The 21,232-nt window shown below is 46.4% G+C and overlaps 1 long non-coding RNA gene across 1 annotated transcript in view; it reads right to left on the reverse strand.

Moving 5' to 3' along the window:
- Positions 1 to 1,046: 1,046 nt before the first annotated feature.
- The window catches only part of LOC129500524 (uncharacterized), a 49,350-nt gene continuing 29,164 nt past the window's right edge, over positions 1,047 to 21,232 (reverse strand). Inside the window, exons 2-3 of the long non-coding RNA XR_008662560.1 lie at positions 1,461 to 1,552; positions 1,047 to 1,141 (exon numbers count right to left, since the gene is read on the reverse strand). This is a non-coding gene — a long non-coding RNA (uncharacterized LOC129500524). The remainder of the gene's footprint in view (positions 1,142 to 1,460; positions 1,553 to 21,232) is intronic.

Genomic DNA, 21,232 nt, shown 5'->3' on the forward strand with positions numbered 1-21,232 from the left:
TCACAGGGTGGATTGTTGTGTGTTGATGTGATATAATTTCAAATCCACTTATTTCCGGTGAATTCCCTCCCAAAATTGTTTTTAGGGGTAAAGTTGCTTTGATCTAAGAAAGCAGAAAGTTGTGTCAGGATGGGATCATCCCACATGCCCTCACCTGTAAGAACTCAGTAGCTTGGCTGCTGCAGGGGCCCCCCTGGGGGCTTGTCAGTGAAGACACAGGAGAAGCAACTATGATAGAGTGACACTTAGACTATTAACTCTGACAGCTGTAAGGTCTATCCGAGGAGATTCGGTCCTAGCAAAGCGACACTCTGCTGACCTAAAATCTCTCTCCTAAGACCGTGAAACAATTAACTCCTTATAAGGAAAAGGAGACCCTCTTATGGGCAGTGGTAAAAGCCATGCAAGGGCCCCTCAGGGAACTACATTTGGCCCATCAACACCAGTGCCCTCCTTCTCCAGAAACGTGCTCTCGCAACACCTGACTTTTACTTTGGTTCTGGCAGCTGGAGGCCAGATCTTGGTTGGCACAGGTGTCTCTCCAAGGGCCGATTCCTATAAAAATATACCTCAAATACATTTGAATTTTATCGCTTTCATTTCCCTTTGCCTGTGATTAGTCTAGCATTAGTTTGGAATATGTTATTTCTTTAATGGTAAATTAAAAAGCATTGCCCTGTGTGCTAGTAGCTGGAGATATCTGCATAGTGAACCGGTGTTACAGACATTGTCAGCAAAGACAAAATCAGTCTGAGCACTGTTTGCTCCCCAAATCAAGCAGACTTCGTGGGAATATATGCATTTGTGTTGTTGGGACTTGGATTCAGGCAGATGCAGGTACCCTCCCACCCCCAAGAGTCTGCTTCTAACCTCCCCTGACATTGCCCTGTTCCAAGTCTCTGGCTCCCCTGACCTGGGAGGCTCACACATCACCCTGTCAGCTCCCCAACTACCTGCATTGTCTCCAGTATGGAAGGTGCTCACCCCTAAGGGTCCTTTAGAGGCAGCCCCTGAAATGGGTGAGAGACAAATGTACTTACTTTCTGTAGTCGGGGTTTCTGCAGGTGTCTCTTGCTTGAGGACACCATGGTCAGCATGCTGGAATCAGCTCTTGCAAGGCTTCCAGGTTCCTCAGCTCAGCCTTTAGGAGGGAAATGCGCATTTGAGTGAGTTAGCACTTGGAAATAGATGCTGTGTGTCCTGCTAGCCCACTCCCACGAACTGGTCTCTCCAAACACGTGCCCTGGGCCAGATGCCTGCCTATACTCACCCTCGCGGCTGGAGCATGCTCTCAAAGCATCTCGTCAGCCCACAGAGGGCAACCTGGTGCCATCCAAGCCTGCAGAGCTTGGGTTGGTCCTGAAGCACTTACATAGCTTCCAGGCTATAAGCAGCCAACCATCCAAAAATCTTTCTGAGATACACCTTTGGAATGGCCGCTGGATGGGCCCCAGGCTTACCAGTAATCAAGGCTCCCAGGGGTCTCTCAGTGAAGGAAGTTCCTGCAGCCCAACAAGCCAGGTCCTGGCAATCCAGACTCCTCCATCTGTGCCTTCAGAGAGAATGTGCACAATTGTGTCAGATAAGGCTTGGAATAGGCAGGTGCACTGTAACCCCGATGGCCTACTCTGGAGACCCAGTTTCTCCAGCCACTTGCCCTATTCCAAATCACTGGCCACGCGGACTTCCCAGCTTGCCCATGTGCAGTACACGCCCCATCAGCCCACCAGTGGCAGTTGGAGCCTCTGCACCCATGAGGGGTGAACCGGTCCTGAACCACCTGCCTAGCCATCAGGTCATTGGGATCAAAATCCCACAAATATTTCTTACTAATTCAGTTTTTGTTAAAGACCTTCCTCCACCGATGTTAGGATGGGACTATATCCCACAGAGCCTACAATTTAATTAATAAAATTCCACAAAAATTCCTGAGCAGCAGCTTTCAACTGGTGATAATTAGCCCCAGTTTGGACTGGCCACCTGTTTAAGTCCTTGCCTCCTCCAGAACTCAAGGCACCCAGGTGTCTCTTATGGGAGGAGGATCCAGGCCAGAAGCACCCTGGCAAGGCAGGTCAGTTTCCTCCAGCTTAGGCTTAAAGGGAAACCTGCCTATTTGTGCAGGTTCAGGCTAGGAAGCAGATAGATTTCATGTGCCCCCAATAGCCAGTCCCTGAGATGCCACCACTCTCAACATTTGCCACATCCCAGGTCCCTGGCTCCCCTGACTTGGGCGCCTCGAGAATACGTCAGCCAGCTGAGGACCTCCAGGCCAGTGGATCAGTCCCAAATCACCCCAACAGCCTCCAGGGTGGAAGAAGCCCTCCCTCCAAACACTCTTCTCAGGGGGCAGCTTGAAATGGATGGTGACAGGCCCTAGTGGGACTGGCTGCCTGCCTGGTGGGGTCCCAAGCTCAGGAATCAGGGCTCCTCCATGAGGGGGAGGACACCCCGGCAGCCCCCCCCCAGGCCCCACAGGCAAAGCAGGCCAGACTCCTCCTGCTTTACCTCTGGGGGAGCAATACGCTCATTTGTGTAGGACAAGGTCTGGGATTGGGCAGAAGCTGTGGGCCATCCCAGGCCCACCCCAGAGACCCGCCTCTCTGCATGCTCACCCTGTTGCCTAGCTCCCTGGATCTGCAAACCTCACGCATGCTCAGAAGGTGCCTGCTCAGCCCCTTTGGGGGAATCTGGGGCCTTCCTGGCCTGTGGAGCTCAGGCGGGTCCTGAACCACCAGGGGAGCCTCCTGATCAGAGGGATCCCAACCCTGAGAGTCTATGGGAGGTGACAGCTTGAAGGTGGTGGCAGTCAGTCCTCATTTGGACTGCTTGCCCGATGGGGTCCCCAGCAGCCCCGGTAATCAAGGCCCCGGTAATCAAGGCCCCCCCTTCTGCGGGAGGGTTACCCCTGTCAGCCAGCTCCCACTGGCTCTGGCAATGCAGTGCAGTTGCTTCTAGATTGGCTTTCAGGGGGACGTGTGTGTTTGTGTCAACTAAAGCTTCCGACGAATCCGATGCCAGCCTGCTCCTGTGACCTGGCCTCTCCCCACAGATGCCCTGTTCCAGGTGGCAGGTGCTCTGCCCTGCACAGCCCGTGGACACACTTTCCGTACCTAGTCGGTCCACATTTCCCCATCTCTGCCTTCCAGCAGGATACATGCCTTCCTGTAGGTTTGGACTGAAATTAGGCAGACGTGCATCCCCAGGCACCTGCTCCTGTGACTTGGCCTATCCCTAGAACTTCCCTGATACAGGTGCCTGGCTCCCCTGGTTTATCTGGCCACGTGGTCATATGAGTTGGCCTTGGTGAGCCCAGTCTCGGGAGCTCAGGCCCATCCTCAACCACTTGCACAGCCTCCAGGGCACAGGAAACCCATCCACTGAAAATCTTGCTGAGGTGACAGCTTTAAACTGGTGACAGTCACCATTTAGACAGACTGCCTGGATACGGTGTGTGTGTGTGTGTGTATGTGTGTGTGTGTGTGTGTGTGTGTGTGTGTGTGTGTGCTCGCGCCAAGCTTCTCCAGAGCTCAAGGTCCCTTGGGTATAGCTTTTTGAAGGCCACCCAACCCGTGGTCAGGTCCCAACCTGGACAATGCAAGTTCTCCAGCTCTTCCCTGAAGGGGAATAGGCCCAATTATGCAGGTTAAGACTTAGTTAAGGCTTAGCAAAGGCTAGTGCCTGGGACTCCCAACAGTTTCCTCCTGGTAACCAGTCTCACTCAACATTGCCCTGTTCTAGGTCCCAGATATCCTGGCCTGCTGTGAGCTGGCCTGGGGCTGCAGGGGACACCCCAGGCCTGTGGACATATGGCCTAGCCAACCACCTGCATGCAGAGCCTCTAGGGTGGAGGGAGCCCACACTCTGAGTGTCTTCCTGGGGCTTTATTTTACACTAAGGACTATTCAGTTCTCTTTGGGACTGGTTGCCTCTCTGTGGCCTGGAGCTCCCCAGATATCACGGCTTCCCAGATATCTCTTGGGGTACCCCCAACCATCCCACACAACCCTTCCACAGCTCACGGCTCCTACTGCTGCTGTGACTGTTCCTCTTCAGCCACTTGTCCTTAGTTACCTTGACCTGGGGTGCCCAACAGATGTACAGTCAGCACCCTGTCAGCTCCAAATCTGTGGAGCTCTCGCTTGATCATGAGCACCCGAATGGGCTCAGGATGCTGGATGCCCACACCCCGAATATTTTTCTGAGGCTACAGCCTTGTTCATTACCAAAAGATTTATGGTTCAGATGACTGTTGACCTGTTGAATTTTCAAGAGCAGCTGCTTGTAAAACGGTAGCCACTTCTGGCCCAGTTTAAAGGTCTGTCCAGTTCGAGTTTCTTAGTTATGTGTTTCAAAAAGGATAATGGAGCTTTTCTCAAAATGGAGTTTTTCATGTACAGAAGTTTTATCCAAGTCCACACCAGGGATCTCAAACACAGAAAGGGTCTTCAGAAGCTGCTCATGGCTCTCAGAGGAGAGGGAGGATGCCCAAGGGAAAGCCCTAGCTTGCAAATGTGCAAGCTGTTTGTCCCTGAAGACAGAGCTGGAGGATCCTGGACTGCATGGCCCTGGCAGGGCAGGGCTGCTGGCTGGTGATTCTCCCAAGTGTAGAGATGGGGAGGCCCGGTTGCTGGAGAAGCAAGGATCTGCTGGGCTGCAAATCTGCTAGGACTGACCAGATTGCTTCAAGGTGATTTGGGGGTATGGGGCTGGGTCCTTGCCACACCCAGCAGGGGTGAGTTGCGTCCTGTGATGCAGGGAAACTGGATCCAAGGCTCTTCCATCCATTCTGGGATGCCTGGAAAGCCACTAAGCTCCAGGGGAAGACCAAAGTCTTTCAAGCTGAAGTCACGTTTCCTATTCTTGTTTGGCTTCACCTGTTTTGTTCACTGCAAATTCCCTCTCAAAGTGAGAGGGTGTGGGTGGGCAGTGGGAAGGACACTGACCAGCTGTACCCCCACCAGGCCACCCTCAAGCCTTTAGTGGAAGCTCCATGGTGGCAGGGACCTAGGGTTTGCTCAGGACAGATACAGTCACAGCAGTGCCTGCCACCGAGGAGGTACCCATAAGTGCTATGTGAAAGATGCATTCTGCTTGGGGTCCAGTGCAGCGGGACCAAGGACTCAACTTTGGACTTGTGGCTTCTGTCCCAGAGGAATCCCAGAATGGAGGGATGTGAAAAGTTGTTCAAAGCAGCAATTAAAAACCTTTATTATGGCAGCTGTTTAGAACCAGGTAAAAGTTCTAGAGACATCCAGAGGGCACCACCTGGAAAGGTAGCTCCAACTGGAAGGACCACAGTGACCACTGAAGGCCCTGTGCCCATGTTGAGGCTCACAATCCTGTTGGAGAAGACTTCTGGCTCAGTTAATCTCCTCTTATGTCTACACAGGGTCTTTGGGCTGGGTGTTTCGGGATTTGTCTTTTTCTGACCTCTGATGTCCTGGCAGCTCCCAGGCCATGAGCCATCCCTGTAGAGGCTTTCAGGGGTCACTGAAATCCTTCCAATTGGAGCTGGGCTTGCACAGAACAAGCCTCCTCCCCCTCCCCGATCTGTTCTCCTGGCCGGAACTGTACATGCTGATCCAAGACTCCTGGGCGGAGGTGACCCAAAATAGGGAACCTCACTCATCTCTGACCTGCAAAGTCCAGGGGTGGCCTGTGGCAGGGTAGACCCAATATCTACACCTGGCCCAATATCTTTCAAAACTGAAGGTAAGCAAAAATAGTGTGAAAGAGAAGAAATGAAACAATCTCTTTTTGGGGATGACATGCTCCTATATGCAGAAAAATCCTCAATAACCCACACTCAAAAACTAATAGAGTCAATAAACTAATTCTGTAAAGTTGCAGGGCATGAGATAGACAAAAACCAGTTGTTTCTATACATTAGCAAGGAACAATCTGAAAAGAAAATTAAGAAAACTTTTTTTACAGTAATACCCAAAACAGTATCTGTGAATAAATCTATTCAAAGAAGCAAAAGACTTGCACACTGAAAACTTCTCCATGACATTGCTGCACCAGGTTAAAGAAGACAAAGAAATGGGAAGACATCTTGTGCTCACGGGTTGGAAAATTTTGTGGCGTGAAGGGGGCAGTGCCAACCAAAGGGATCTGCAGACCCAATACAGGCCCTATTAATGTCTTTCTTCTACATTTTTAAAAAAATATTTTATTTATTCATGACAGAGAGACAGACAGACAGAGGGAGAGAGAGAGAGAGAGAGAGAGAGAGAGAGAGAGAGAGAGAGAGAGAGAGGCAGAGGGAGAAGCAGGCTCCGTGCAGGGAGCCTGACATGGGACTTGATCCCAGGTCTCCAGGATCACACCCTGGGCTGAAGGTCGTGCTAAACCGCTGGGCCACCAGGGCTGCCCTCTTCTGCATTTTCTAATTGCTGTCAATCCCTTCTGGTAATTTCCTTTTAGACACTGTCACTGGCATCTCTTAAAGTTAGATTGGGTTATTTACATACTTTCCATTAGTCTACTAAAATGTCTTGAACTTAGGGACTACCATTTTAGTAAATATTTTCATGTCCTTCTCTGGTGAGTCTAACATCTGTGCCAGCTCTGGGTCATTTTCAAAGGATTGACTGGTCTCCTCATTAAGGGTCATTTCTCTGCCTCTTGGCATACCTCAAAATCTTTGATGCAATGCCAAACATTCTGTATTTTACCTTGTGGGTTGCTGAATATTTTCATGTTCCTATAAATTTTGCGTTTGGTTCAAAGATGCTTTTACTTGGAAACAATTTGATCATTTCAGGTCTTGCTCTCAGGATTTGTTAAGTGGTCCAAAGCAGTGCATAGTTCAGGCCTAATGAGTTCGCAGATCCTAAGGGAAGACCTCCCTGAGTACTCCATGCTAGTACTCCCCTCTCTCCATGAAGTATGAAGGTTTTTTTGTTTGTTTTTCTTCCAGTCTATCTGTTGGGAACAAGCACCATTCCCAGTCCTGTATAAGTGCCAGGCACTGAAAAAAAAAAAAAAGTGCCAGGCACTGTTCCTCTAATCTTTTTTTTTTTTTTTAATTTTTATTTATTTGTTTGAGAGAGAGAGGGAGCGAGAGCGCACAAGCAGGGGGAGGGACAGAGAGAGAGGGAGAAGCAGACTCTCTGCTGAGGAAGCCTGATGGGGGCTCAATCTCAGGACCCTGGGATCATGATCTGAGCTGAAGGCAGATAATTAACTGACTGAGCCACCCAGGTGCCCCCTTCCCCGTCCTTTCAGATAACGTACCCCTGACCTTGGGTAGTTTGCCACATATGGAGGCCCTGGTCAGTACTGCATGCAGTGCTGCATGCTGGAGGGGCCTCTAGACAGATGTTCCTGATTGGCTTTCTGCAGTTCTCTCCTCCCTGGTACCCTGTCCTGTGGCCTCTAGCTACCTTTGCCTCCTTGGACTCAGCACAGGGTCCTCCTCACCTTGAGGTCCACTGGGCTCCTCTTGTTTCCCCTCCCTGTACTTTGCTTGGAAACTCTCTCAGGCAGTAAATGAGAGCAATGGCAAGGCTTATGTGTTTGTTCCCCATCCTTTGGGGATTACCAACCTCTTTCACTTGATGTCCAGTATCTTGAAAATCTGCATTTCATGTATTTTGTCTGGTTTTGTTTGTGTTGTTTTCTTGTTGCAGGCAGAAGAGCAGATTCAGTTCCTATTACTCTGCATTGGTGTAGTGCCCCTATTTTTAAAATCAAGGTTGGAGGGACACCTGGGTGGCTGGGCGGTGGGGCGTCTGCTGCCTTTAGCTCAGGGCGTGATCCTGGGGTCCTGGGATCGAGTCCTGCATCAGGCTCCCTGCATGGAGCCTGCTCTCCTCCCTCTGCCTGTGTCTCTGCCTCTCTCTGTGTGTCTCTGATGAATAAATAAATAAAATCCTTTAAAAAATAAAATCAAATCAAGGTTGGAAAATGTCGATCTAGATTCTGATACTTTTACAGAACAGAGAATACACCCACAGCTAGGGAGAACCCTTGAAGGAAGAAAACCCTTAAGGTTTGTATTTAAAAAAGCACGGCACCAGTTTTTACTTGACTCTGTCGGGATTGCAAGAAGCCCCATGACCTGCTGTCCAAGAGCTGAGTGGGTGTTCCTGTGAGGTCTGTGGTGGAAATGATTTTTGCCAGATGACATACCTTTGTAGAAGACTTTTTTTTTTTAAGATTTTATTTACTTATTTATTTAGGGTGTGCAAGTGGGGGTAGGGACAGAGGAAGTGGGAGACAGAATTCCAAATAGACTCTGGTTAACTCCAAGAACCCCACACTAGGCAGCTCCCACCACCCCGAGATCACCAACCCAGCTGCAATCAAGGGCCAGAAGCCCAACCAACTGGTCACCCAGGTAACCCGAGAAGACATTCTTTAAAGACTTGATCATTTCTGTTCAAAGGTCCTCCAAAGGAAGTTTAAGATGGCCTGATGGGAAGTCCCCACTTTGAGGTTTCGTGGGGTGTCCCTGGGGCTCAGACTGACTTCTATCCCCTGTGGAGTGAGCAAGAGACAACCGCTTTGCCAAAAGGATGGGCTGTAACCCAAGCAAGGAAGAGAGGGGCAAAGATTCCCAGGCACCTCCCTGTGCTGCTGAGAAGGAAACCCCAGAAAGGGCTCCACCCACAGGGCCCTTCCCTAAGCAACCCAGGAGCACCCAGTAAGACCTCTGTGCACTTGACGGGATGAGCGCTGGGTGTTTATGCTATATGTTGGGAAATCGAACTCCAATAAAAAAAAATATACAAAAAAAAAAAAAAAAAGGAAGTGAGGGGCAAAGATTCCCAGGCACCTCCCTGCGCTGCTCAGAAGGAAACGCCAGAAAGGGCTCCACCCACAGGGCCGTTCCCTAAGCATCCCAGGAGCACCCAGTAAGACCTCTGGGCACACCCAGTTGGCCTGTTACTGTAACACGCAGTGCTGGGGAAGCACACCAGTTAGAGGCGCACTCACAGCCAAGTGAGTGGTCCAGTCAAGTTCCAGGCATCTGAAAAAACCCCACAGGGACAGACAAGCCTGGAATGAAAGGAAGGAATAAGCCCAACACGAAGAGCTGTACCCTCATAAATGGGACATTTCCTCCCGCTGCCTTCTCACCTGGGTATCTCAGCTCGGGTGCTCCTCTTGCCTCCTCCCTAGACGTTTCTTGTCACCACTCTTCCCTGAACCTCCTGCCCCAGGGGCGCTCCCGGCCCGCGCGCACCTGCACACCTGGGCACCTGCGCACCTGCCCGCGCGCGCACGGACGCCAACAGGGTCTGCGAGGACCGCGGGGGAAGCGTTGCCGCCCGCGGGAAAGCGCGGAGCCTGGGCTGGAGGACGCGGGAGGAGGAGGACGGCCTCCCCCGAGGAGCTCAGCCTCCACCGCCAAGCGCGCCGCGCCGCCGGGGCACATCCCCCCGCTGCCCGCTTCCTTTCCAGGCCAGTCCCGGGGAGGGCCCGCCGCGCCGCCTGGTGGCCTCCGGGGGAGGCGCCCAGGGAGCCCCGCGCTCGGGGCGGCAGGTGGCGGGGCCAGAGGCGAGCGGGGTCCCAGGCACACGGGCTCCGCCACCGCCGCGCTCCTCGCCCTGGACCAGACTTCTACAATCAGTCTGCCTTTGCAGGGGGGAAAGCCACGTCTGGAAAACACCACCACTACTCCAAAGGGACCAGTACCTGTGCAATTTTATGGTCATCAATGAATGGTGCACTTCTAGGCTTCTAATTTGGCTTCGTCTTCCCTTGCTGTTCTGGATTGTGCTCTGGCGTAGTGGCTTGATTTTACTAAACTGACAAAATTAGGAAATATGTTTTTATTTATTTTATTTCTTTTTATTGGAGTTCAATTTGCCAACATACAGCATAACACCCAGTGCTCATCCCGCCAAGTGCCTATCACCCAGTCACCCCAACCCCCCCCCCCCTTTCCACTACCCCTTGTTTCCCAGAGTTAGGTGTCTCTCATGTTTTGTCACCCTCACTGGTATTTTCACTGATTTTCTCTCCTAGAAAAGATGTTTTTAGTTCCAATATTTATTAGCTGGCACCTGAGTCAATAGTGTGGTGGTAGGCAGAATAATGCCCTCTCCTGCCTAGGAGGTCCCCATTCCAGTCCCTGGAAGCTGTGGGTATGATCGATCATGCAGCAAAGGGGACTCTGCAGATGTGCTTTATGTTAAGGGCCGTGAGATGAGGTTATCCTGGATTGTCCAGGTAACCCCCCATGTAGATACACGAGGGCCTTGTGAATGGAAAGGGCAGAAAAGGTCAGAATGATGCCTTGTGAGGAGGATCAACCTGCTGTTGCTAGCGCTGCAGATGGGGAAAGAGGCAATGAGCCAAGGAATGGGGAAAGAGGCTCTAGGTGCTGAAAAAGGCAAAGAGTCAGACTGTCCCCTAGAGTCTCCAGAAGGGAAGGCAGCCCTGGTGACACACCTTGATGTTCATCCAGTGAGACCCTGGTTGGAATCCTAACCCACAGAACTGTGAGATAGTAAATGTGCATTCTTTTAAGCCACTGAGTTTATGGTAAATTGTTAGGACAGTAATAGAAACCAATACAAATGTGATTGGGTGGAGTAGGAACAGGATCTGCTGGATGTAATAAATCCTGCGTACATTCTGCAGGTTGAGTGTCAGGTCAAGAGCTAGTTTTACATGTTTAAGTGTTACATGAAGTACTTGCCTCTTTTTCATTTCCATTCTTTCCTGTGGGATCACACCCTGATCCCTGCACAGGGCGCAACATGGTTCTTAGGTGAATTATACAAATTGGAAGACTGTGGTTGTCACACAGATTTTTTTTTTTTTTCTTAAGAATGGGCTCGGCTTCTGTCGCATAGTGGGAAAGGATGTTAACATATAGAAAGTTAAATATTGGAGCATTCTCCTCTCAAAGATATGTAGGGGTTTTTTTTGCAACTAGCTTTCTTAGGGTAGGGAACTACTTTTTAACACTAGAGAGTGGAATGTGAGAATAGTTTTAGGTTTTTTCCCCAAAAAGGACTTGTAACTGGATCCTGAGCAGTTGAGAGTGGAATGTGAGAATAGTTTTAGGTTTTTTCTCGAAAAAGGACTTGTAACTGGATCCTGAGCAGATCTGAGATTTACATGATATATTGTTGCTTTTTATAAATGTTATGCACATAAAATAGATATCTTAGAGGCAAATATTTGAGTTTTTCATTGATTACTGATTATTTTATCAACACCTACCAGACCTAGCAGCACAGGGATGAAGGTAAAGTTTCTGGGATATTTGAATAAGCACAGGGTAGGAAGGCCTCACATTTTGCTACTTTAATACTTTATGGCTTTGCTGGCTTTTCACCCATTCTGCTGATTCTGCCACTGAGCTCCTCCATACTGACAGCCAAACATGCTCATGTAGCCCTGAAGCCACCAGGTGTGAAAGCAGATGTCGAGGCCACTCCATCCATCATGGAAGTGGGGCATGTCTCCACCGCAGGCAGGAGTCTGTTGGTGGATCTTTTTGGTGGTGGTGATTGTGGTGACAGTGGTTGTTTGTAGTCTTAATTTTTCAACTGTTTCTGGGAAATAACTGTGGAGTGATAGTTTTATTTTAGTGTTGGAAGGCAAAAGGACACAACTAAGGAATATTTAAAGATTTTTTATTTAAACATTTTTATGTCAACATTTATGGAATGACATATACTTCCCAGTGATGGGTTCTTAATTAAAGTAAAACTAATTTATTTACAATTTTGACACAATGTTGTAGAAGGTTCTGTAAACTGTGGTCCACAGCCCACTTGTATCAGAACCACCTAGGGTGTTTATGTCAAATGTGCAGATTCTAGGGCCGCACACCAGCTCAATCTCTTGGGACTCTATAGAGCCCAGGAAGTGGCTTCTATAATCTCCATTGCTGATTCTAAGTCGGCCCACATCTAAGAATCGCTCTCTCATCTCTTTCCTGGGGATTCTTACAAAATGACAAGAAAAAACATATTCTTGTAAACTTAGATTTCAAGCATTAGACCACGAGCTTCTCAACAAGTGTATCTTTCCTACTCTTGCACACTCAGCTCGGAGATTGTGCTGAAATTGGAAACAAAGCAGGTGAAGGAAAAATGTTTCTTTTATAACATTTTGCTTTTCTAGCCACCCAAAGAACTGTGTATCATTTCCTCTAATGGACCCTGTTCACCAGTTATATTGACTGTCAGCATATTGCTATGGCAACACATATGCTTATGTATCATACACTTATACACACATTCTAAAGCACCATGACACACAGGCTAGGCTTCTGCACAAAAGCCACATACGCATGATCATTGGTTTACTTTACACAAGACTTTCAGTGGCTTGGTCTGGTCATTAGGCCCAGGCACCCCCACCCCCCCAGAGGAGTTCAGATGATGAAATGGGACACGTGTATTTAGATTGAGGCCACCACACTTTGGAGATCATAAAATAATGGAAATAGGAGGTGCTAGGCTAAGCATGATATGGTACCTGGAAGCCACTGCTTCACCATGTGGATTCAAAGCATTGGTGTGTTGTGGTGTAGACTGACACTCAGCCTGATGGTGACCAGCTGACCTAGCCTTGGGTTGGGTGTGCATCTGGGTGTAGGGCTAGTTGAGCCCTACTGCCAGCAGAGCACTGTTGGTCATGTGCTTTTGGAACTGCTGAGGAGCTCTAGTGTGGGGACTGGGTGCCCCATTCCTAGGAAGTGGGGTCCTGTTTCCCCTGAGTTGACCATCTGAGGATAAGTACTGACGGGAGATATAATGGGATGCATTTACCATATATGCCATGTTTCACATGACCCAGTGATACTGGTTACAGGCCTTCATCAAACGCATCCATATTCCCACAAGGAGCTATGTTGGATAAATGAGGGCCATGAATATCCTTTTGTTAATTCAGTTATGTTTTGTCACCGAGTGCATGAAAAAGATTTCAATTCACAGATCTAACTGGATTGTAGAATTAAGAATAAGGGATTATGGGGCTTTAGTGGTAGTAGTTTTGAAATGAATCCTAAAGACCCATAAAGAGAAAGTAAGACATGAAAAGGGAGGTATTTCTGGGTGAAGCTGTTTGCAGAGACTAACCCCAAAGATGTTCCTCTGTTTTTTTCTCTAAATCCAAATTCTCACAAAGCTCTTATTACTATGTATTCCCCTTAATCTTCCTGACAGCACCTAGATTAGACTCTCATCATTTCACTTCCCCCGTTCAGGAGGTTTCCCTGGTTCTAAGGTCTCCTGACTCCAGCTGTCCCACCAGCCTTACCATCAGAGAGTTGTGTGTCCATCACGTACCTACTGTACTCAGGAAAAAATACTCATTTTCCATTGTATGCTATGTAAAATGTACACTTTCATCCAGCCTTGTAGGTCTTCTATATGCTGGCAACCATTCTTTCAACTGCCCTGACTTCTCACACCCCCTAATACACAGCTCTCCTCTAGGCAAGCAGGACCCAATGCTCCCCTGACTTCGTACATAAGCTATTCTCTCAGCATGCTGTTCCCCCTATATTGCCTCAATTTCTGGCTCACCAGCAAATTAGGAAATTCAGTCATGCTTTATGAAAACTCAAAGTTCGCCCAACAGTGAACATTCTTAATAAACCCGATTGCTTAAGGAATTTTAAAACATATAATCAGAAGAACTTAGAATTGAAAGGGTAGGGAGTCAACCGCCCACCCAAAGCAAGAACTGCTTCCATGTGATATTTGACAAACCATCTTTTCTATGTAAAGAGGGCCTGAACGGGGAGCTTACTCCTTACAAAACCAGCCATTCTTTCAGTAGAAGGCTCAAGCGGTAAGGGAAGCATCAGTTAAGTAGAATCCATGAACCTGCACCCTTTGCCCCTTGTTCTGTTCTCCAAGGGACACAAAGCACATCAACTCTTCTTCACTTTCATGAAGTTCTTCAAGTATTTAAAGCTAGTTCTCACCCCCTCATCATCCTTTCTAGACCTAAACATTTTTAGTTTCTTCAACCAGTTTGAGATTTCTGGTCCCTCAGTATTGTGGTCCCTGTGTTAGTTATATTCCCTGGTTTGCCAATGTCCTTTTTACAAGATGGTGCCTCATAATCTAATGGTATTTCCGACATGGTCTCACCATAAGGACACCTCTCTTACACAACTGTGGTGTCAGGTGGCTTTTCTAGCAACCTTGATCTACAAGTTCTTTGTGTGTTTGTGTTCCCACCTAACTCCCTCATCCTCAAGCTCACAGATGGCACATCCTCTTGTACTTTTACCACTGATATTAGTGCTCAAGCTCAGGACTTTGTTTGTATTTGCTGACTTTCATCATATTGACATCAGCCCTCTGTTACAGACTGCTTGGATTTATTAAATTTACATTTAGAATACCCTCTGATTGAAAAAGCATGGGGAAATGTAAGAAGATTCTCAAATATTGGAATACAAATATTCTCATTTCAGCGGGTGGTGAAAAGTGCTCAAAGAATTTAAAACTCAGATCGAGGCTTGAAATTTAGGTTCTATTAGTGGTATTTCTATAATTTTTTTAATTTTTTAATTTTCTCCTTGGGAGGGGGCACAAGCGTGGCTCAGTGGTTAAGTGTCTGCCTTTGGCTCAGGTCATGATCCCAGGGTCTTGGGCATCAGTCCCACATCAGGCTCCCTCCAGGGAGCCCACTTCTCCCTCTGCCTATGCTCTGCTTCCCTTTTGCATCTCTTATGAATAAATAAAATCTTTTAAAAAAATAATAATTTTCTCCCTAGGGACAGGTCAATGTGGGAGCTACACTGCTACACTGCTGCTACACTGGCTGCATGGATGGTCAGTGTGGATTATTCACATTATTCAAGACCTTTTCAAATGATAGTACCACCAAGACATCCTTTATATTTAAAACAAATTTTGTATATTTTAGACTTTGACTGACTTGTTTCTGGACATCTAGGTAGGTGAGGTTGGACTTCTGTGGCCTGCTTTTAGGGATGGGTGGGCTGGGTCTTGCTCATGTCATCAGCCTCTGTATTTCTGTATGAAGGCTCCCTATCTTCTTTTTGGGAGCCCCACACCTGGTTAGGGGTCTTTCTGAGACAGAACTCTGTAGCTTTCCAGATGTCTACAACTCCCAAGGTAAAAACCTCACTCCCATCCTAAGTAAGGGTGGGGGATAGGGACAATACATACCTTACAGTCCCTTCTTGGAATTGCCATAAAGTGCCTCATAGGTCTGTAGCTCTGACTGTGGAGGGACTGCAAGAGCTGCTGTTTCTCTTCATACTGTTGCTGCAGGAGGCCAGCTTATGCTGCAGCTGCCAGGGGAAGAGGCAAGGGTCTGCTGAGCTAGCAAGGGTCCCTGGGGCAACAAGCTGTAAGCCAGTCTTTGCATTGAAGAGTTTTAGATGTCAACCCAGGGGTCATGACACCTATCACTTTTATTTTACAGATGTAGAAACAGACTCAGAGAGGTGAAGTGACTTTGCTTGAAGTCACACCATTAGCCACATTACCTAGGAGCAGACACAGCAGCTTCATATTCTTACTGCCTCTCCCTACTCTTCTCATGTTGACAAGCAGATATACGGTTTATGCTGGGGATTGCTGTCAGGGCTGGAATGGGTGCTTCTGACATTACAATGAGACTAATATCTTCAAACAAACTGGAAGCATGAGAACATTCTTTCTCCAGTATCTGATATGCTGAACCCTTCTATAACAAATTTTACTCTCCCAACTTTGGAGCGAAAAAGTGTTCCTGCAGAAGTTCTCACTACTGTTACACATCACCCATGAAGAATAGCAAAGGAGAAACAGGCCTGGGCCTAAAACCTGATGGACAGAATGCCTGGTTTCCATGTGCCTCCTCTCAGTGGGCTCTGTACATATTATCTATAGTCATCATTTTTTAAAAAGATTTCATTTATTCATGTTTTAAATTCTAGTTCAGATATCTTCTTTTATCTATATTGATTAAATCCCTGGCTATATTTATTCCTGTTCTTTTGAGGTGAATTCCTCTGTCTTGTCATTCCTCTGTCTTGTCGAATAAAATTAAATTAAAATTTAAAAAGAAGAAAGCAAGCTAGATTGTAAGTGTGTTTTGGTCTGCTTGTTAAGAGAAGCTTGATAAAACAAATTAAAAATAATTTTAAAAACATTAAAATTTAAAAAATGCCTTTTTAAAAAAAATTTAAAAACCCCAACAAATCCAAAAACAAACAAATGAAAAACCATAAAGGAAGCTATGTCCTGTTCTCCTTGGAGCTGAAGCTTTGTAGCAGTCTATGGTCAGTAGATGTGGTACATGTGGGGGCCTGCTGCTCAGATTCTCAGATTCTACTTACCCTAGGGGAGATGCACCTGCAGGATGCATGGTGAGGGTGAGGGGGCTGGGTTTAAGCAGCTCTGGTCTCCACATGGTGGTGCTACTTTTCTCTCACTGAGGTGGGCAAGTGGTGAAAATGGGTTCACTCCACTTTTGTCTCCAGAATGAGCAGCTCCTGCTTTAGGAAGCCCTCACAGATGAGCAAGCAATCACCCCTCTTGTGTGCCCAGCTTCCATCAGATCCCTGCTTTCACCCTGTCCACATGCCAGGTGGTGCAACACTCCTGTCTTTTATCACAGATGAGGCTGGGTTTCAAAACCCCACACTGGTCCCCAGGACGCGGACCCAATGCTGATCCTCTGGGGAAGGGTCTCTCCGTGTTGTGACCAGTGCCAGCTTATCCCAGAAAATAGCTGCAGGACCACACAGTGTTTTGAAGTTTATGGTAAATTGCAACACACAGCAGTGCCAGGGTTTGTTGCCCTAAGCCGGTGTCTTTGGTGAACAGGGCAGCTTAATGGCACCCACAAGGTCAAGAGGCCATATATCACCTCTACCAAATGTACTCCAAGCAGGGAAACTGCTTCTCCCTGTGTGACCCAGAAGATCCTCAGATGGTGCTGCCCATTGCCAGGGCTCTACCTTCCTTCCCCATCAGAGAAGATCACCAGGTGCAACCCTAGTGATGGTGCTGACTTCCGGAAGTTCAGACTGCACTTCACTGTTATGAAAAACTGGCAGTATTTAAACCCTCTCCTTCTCCCAGTCAATGGTTTTGGAGAAGAGTTTTCTTGTGCAGTTCTCTGTGCTTGTTTTCATTCTCTCTCTCTCCCCTCTGAGATCAGGGCTCTTTCCTCTTCCACATCAGCTCTCCACAGCTCCTACCTTCCATGGGTTGTTTTTTCTACTTGTAGATGTGCATCTTTGTTCTCTAAGACCTTTGAGACCTTGATTTCTTGGGATGTTCAGAATATGTTATTTATCTGTGTTCGAGGGAGGAGGCAAGCTTAGGGTTGCCCTACTCCACCATCTTAACCCTCCTCCACCATCATTGTTTTAAAGTCTTGTCTGAAAAAAGTATTGCTACTCCAAATTTATAAGAATTTCTATTTGCATGGAATGTCTTTTTCTTCCTTCCATTTTCATTGTGTATGTGTCTTTAGGTCTGAAGTGAGTCTCTTGTAGGCAGCACACAGATGAGTCTTGTTTTTTTATCCACTATAGCCACCCTGTCTTTCGGTTGGAGCATTTACACCATTTACGTTTAAAGTAATTATTGATAAAAAAAAAATAAATAAAGTAATTATTGATAGATATGTACTTATTGCCATTTTATTAATTGTTTTCAGGTTGTTTTTGTAGTTCTGTAGTTCCTTCTCTTGCTATTTTTTTTTTCTTGTGATTGATGACTTTCTTTAGTGTTATGCTTGGCTTTCTTTTCCTTCATTTTTTTTTTTGTGTGTATCTATTATAGGATTTTGGTTTGTGATTACCATGAGGTTCATATATAACATTCTAAGTATACAGTAATTTATATTTAGTTGATGGTCATATAAGTGTGAATCCCTAACAAAAGCACCACAATTTTACTCAATCTCCTCCATGTTTTATGTATATGATGTCACATTTTACATTTTATTTTGTAAATCCCTTAACTAATTTTTAGATATAACAGATTTTACTACTTTGTTTAATATTCACAGTAGCTTTATAACTGATTGATGATCTATTATCTTTAGTATAAATTTCCTTTTATGCATGACATTTTTTTCTTTTATACTTTTCTTATAGTTTTCCACTTAAAGAAGCTCCTACTTCTTGTACCAATTTAGTGGTGATAAACTATTTTAAGTTTTGTTTGTCTGGGAAGTTCTTTATCTCTCCTTCAATTATGAATGATAATCTTTTAGATAGAGTATTACTGATTTTAGATTTTCTTCCTTTCAGCACTTCAAATATATCATGCCACTCTCTTCCAGCCTGCAAAATTTTTGCTGAAAAATCAATTGTTAGCCTTATGGGATTTCCTTGTCTACAGCTAGTTGCTTTTTTCTTGCTGCTTTTAAGATTCTCTATCTTTAATCTTTGACATTTTAATTATTATGTGTCTTGGTGTAAACTTCTTTGGGTTCATCTTGTTTGGAGCTCTTCTGCTTTCTGGATTTTGATGTCTTTTTCCTTCCCCAAGTTTGGGAAGTTTTTAGGTATTATTTTCTTCAAATAAGTTTTATGCCCCTTCTTCTATCTCTTCTCCTTCTGGGACCCCTATAGAGCAAATGTTTGGATGCTTGATGTTGTCCCAGAGGTCCCTTAATCTCTCATTTTTAAAATTCCTTTTTCTTTAGTTCATTTTGGGTGTTTTCCATACCCTTTTAGATCACTGATCCATTTTCTGCATCCTCTAATCGCTGTTCATTTGCTCTAATGTGTTTTCATTTCAGTTACTGTATTTTTAAAAAACTGATTGGTTTTTATACTTTCTCTTTGTTAAAATTCTGAATTTATCCACTCTCTCAAATCCAGTGAGCATTTTTATGACCATTACTTCAAACTCTATCAGGTCGATTGCTTATCTTTGTTTTATTTTGTTTTTTTTTCTAATGTTTTGTCTTATTCATTCATTTGGAGCATATATTTCTGTATCTTTAGTTTTGATATTTTGTTTCTATGAATCAGGCTCAATAGCTATCTCTTACAGATTCGAAGAAGTGTCCTTGTGTAAGAACATTCCCTCGGTTCGCTGTGCCTTGTGGCATTGGCTGGCTGGCAGGAGCTCTAGCAGGTATGGCTGGAGGTCTCAGGGCACTCTACACTGAGGCCTCCCTGGTAAGACAACAGGTACAGGGGTACCCTGGCAGGATGACTGGAGCTGACATGGGCATGGGCTGGGGGGTGTCCAAGGTGTCCATGTGGGGGCACAGTGGTGGGATGGCTGGAGCTGAAGAGGACATGACCAGGTAGTCCTGGGGTGCTTTGTGCCATGGTCACTTGCAGGATAGCTGGAGCAGAAGTGGGTGTGGGTGTTGATGCTCTAGGGTTAATGACTGAGTTTCCTTCATTTGTAGTTTAGTTGCTTTTTAAACCATAGCTTGTTTTCTGTGGCTCAGAAAACAGTGCTATTAGTGCTATCCCGTCCACTGCAGTTCAAAGTGTCAGACCTGCCGAGCAGGTCTTCCTGACCTGCCCCAATAAGCCTCATCTCATAGGTAAAAAACCATGGGATGAGATAATTCAGAAATGGACAGAAATGTAAAGCTTTAGTGAGGACCTTATTTTCCTAAAAATAAAGAATGGAGTTGCTCCAGTTTAATTCAGTATTAAAGATTCACAGAACAGTCAGGATCTGTCCCATTCAGTGAATAATGGGCATGAGGTAAATCTTGGGCATCTCAGTATTTGGGAAGGGGCATATTTAATTATTCTCCTCTGCTTTTCACATGGAGGGTTTGGCCTGATGAGACACGTTAAGAGGGACCTCACAGTAAACACCTCCCACACTTTATTCAGCCAAGTAGAGAAAGGAGTAAAGTCATCATCTAGGCATGACTAGGGCAGAGCCCAACTCCTGACCTTATGATTAGAATCAGTATGTCGTATATGGGATTATCTGGAAGCAAGCCAGTCACCATGCTGGACATCTCCTTTCAGACAACTGTAAATCCTTGGACACACACATCTAGACCAGTGCTTCCATGAGGTGATGGTGTCTGCAGAGGTGAAGGGGCACTGGATCAGCCATGCTCTCTTTCCTCCTGGATCAATGATAGGCAACCCAGGGCGTCTGGTATCTGAGGCTGAATTCTGTGGGGAAGACTAATAGCCTCTGTAGCCTGTGGAGGAGACTGGGCCTGAAGATTCTCTTTTGTTGATATTTTTTATTAGCTAACATGCACCCTGTCAGGAATGTATTGGGCCTACCTCTTCTCAGGTCAGTCCCTTTAGGCCTTACCTGTGTATCATTACCTAGATTGTATCTGTGCCATTTCTCTATTCCCTTGTTTGTCTTCTTGGTCCCTATGGACCCTACACATAACAAACAACTTGTCCAAAGAATGAGATTGTCTCTCTTCTGTCCTACCATCTCGTACAAGTCTTCTCAACCCTTTGGACATTCCCCCCAATGGCCAGGACAGTAGAATTTCCATGCTTTTTACCTGAAGTGGCAGGGAATCGGAATATTCAATCTTATCAGTCTTCTCTCAGAATTACACGGTTTTTATTACCACCTCAGGCTGGTTCTGGCCAACACTGATTCCTGGCCCTGGTTCAGTTAACTGACAAGCTCTTCCTGCCCTGTAACAGACATGAGGAAGAGCCCTAGGGCTGTGAATGAAGCTAAGCATGGAAACCAAGACCTGCATTACAGAGTAGTGGCAGAGTTCAGGCTAACACAAGACATCACAAGTCACCAAGGCCATGGCACAGTATGTGGAGTTTTTCTGTGATGCTGAAGATCCAGAGATCTGCGGGTCTTTTTCCATTAGTACTAGGAAAGGAGGTGAGGAGATATCCAGGATTCATCAGATATAATTCCTTCTGAATCTGGAGCAGAATCCTAATTTGGGGAAGGAGAGGTGTCTGAATTAGAACTGCTAATTATGAGCTGGGGGAGGCTTGAGCAGAGTATACTGCAGTGGCCATTGTCTGGAGTGCAGGGCTCAGCTTTTTACTCCATCTAGGCCAGTCTGGGCTATGAGTTTCAAGAGGAAAACAGCTCCAGAGATTCTGACGTTTGGGCTACATTGGCTCAACTCCTCACCTTCTACACTGAAATTCTTACATGAAGAGTGATTCAGCCTGAATGCAGAATGTCAGGCTGCTAGAGGCACAGAACATGCAAGCAAAGACTGGCAAGACCTATGTGCAAAAGTACTGTCCTGCACAGAGGCATCACCATGTTTAGTGACTAGCACTGACTCAAGAATCTCAAATACTTTCCAGTTGGGAACCAAGGATGTTCAGAAG

Source organism: Nyctereutes procyonoides, unplaced genomic scaffold (genome assembly GCF_905146905.1).
Source record: "Nyctereutes procyonoides isolate TBG_1078 unplaced genomic scaffold, NYPRO_anot_genome, whole genome shotgun sequence".
NCBI lineage: Eukaryota > Metazoa > Chordata > Mammalia > Carnivora > Canidae > Nyctereutes > Nyctereutes procyonoides.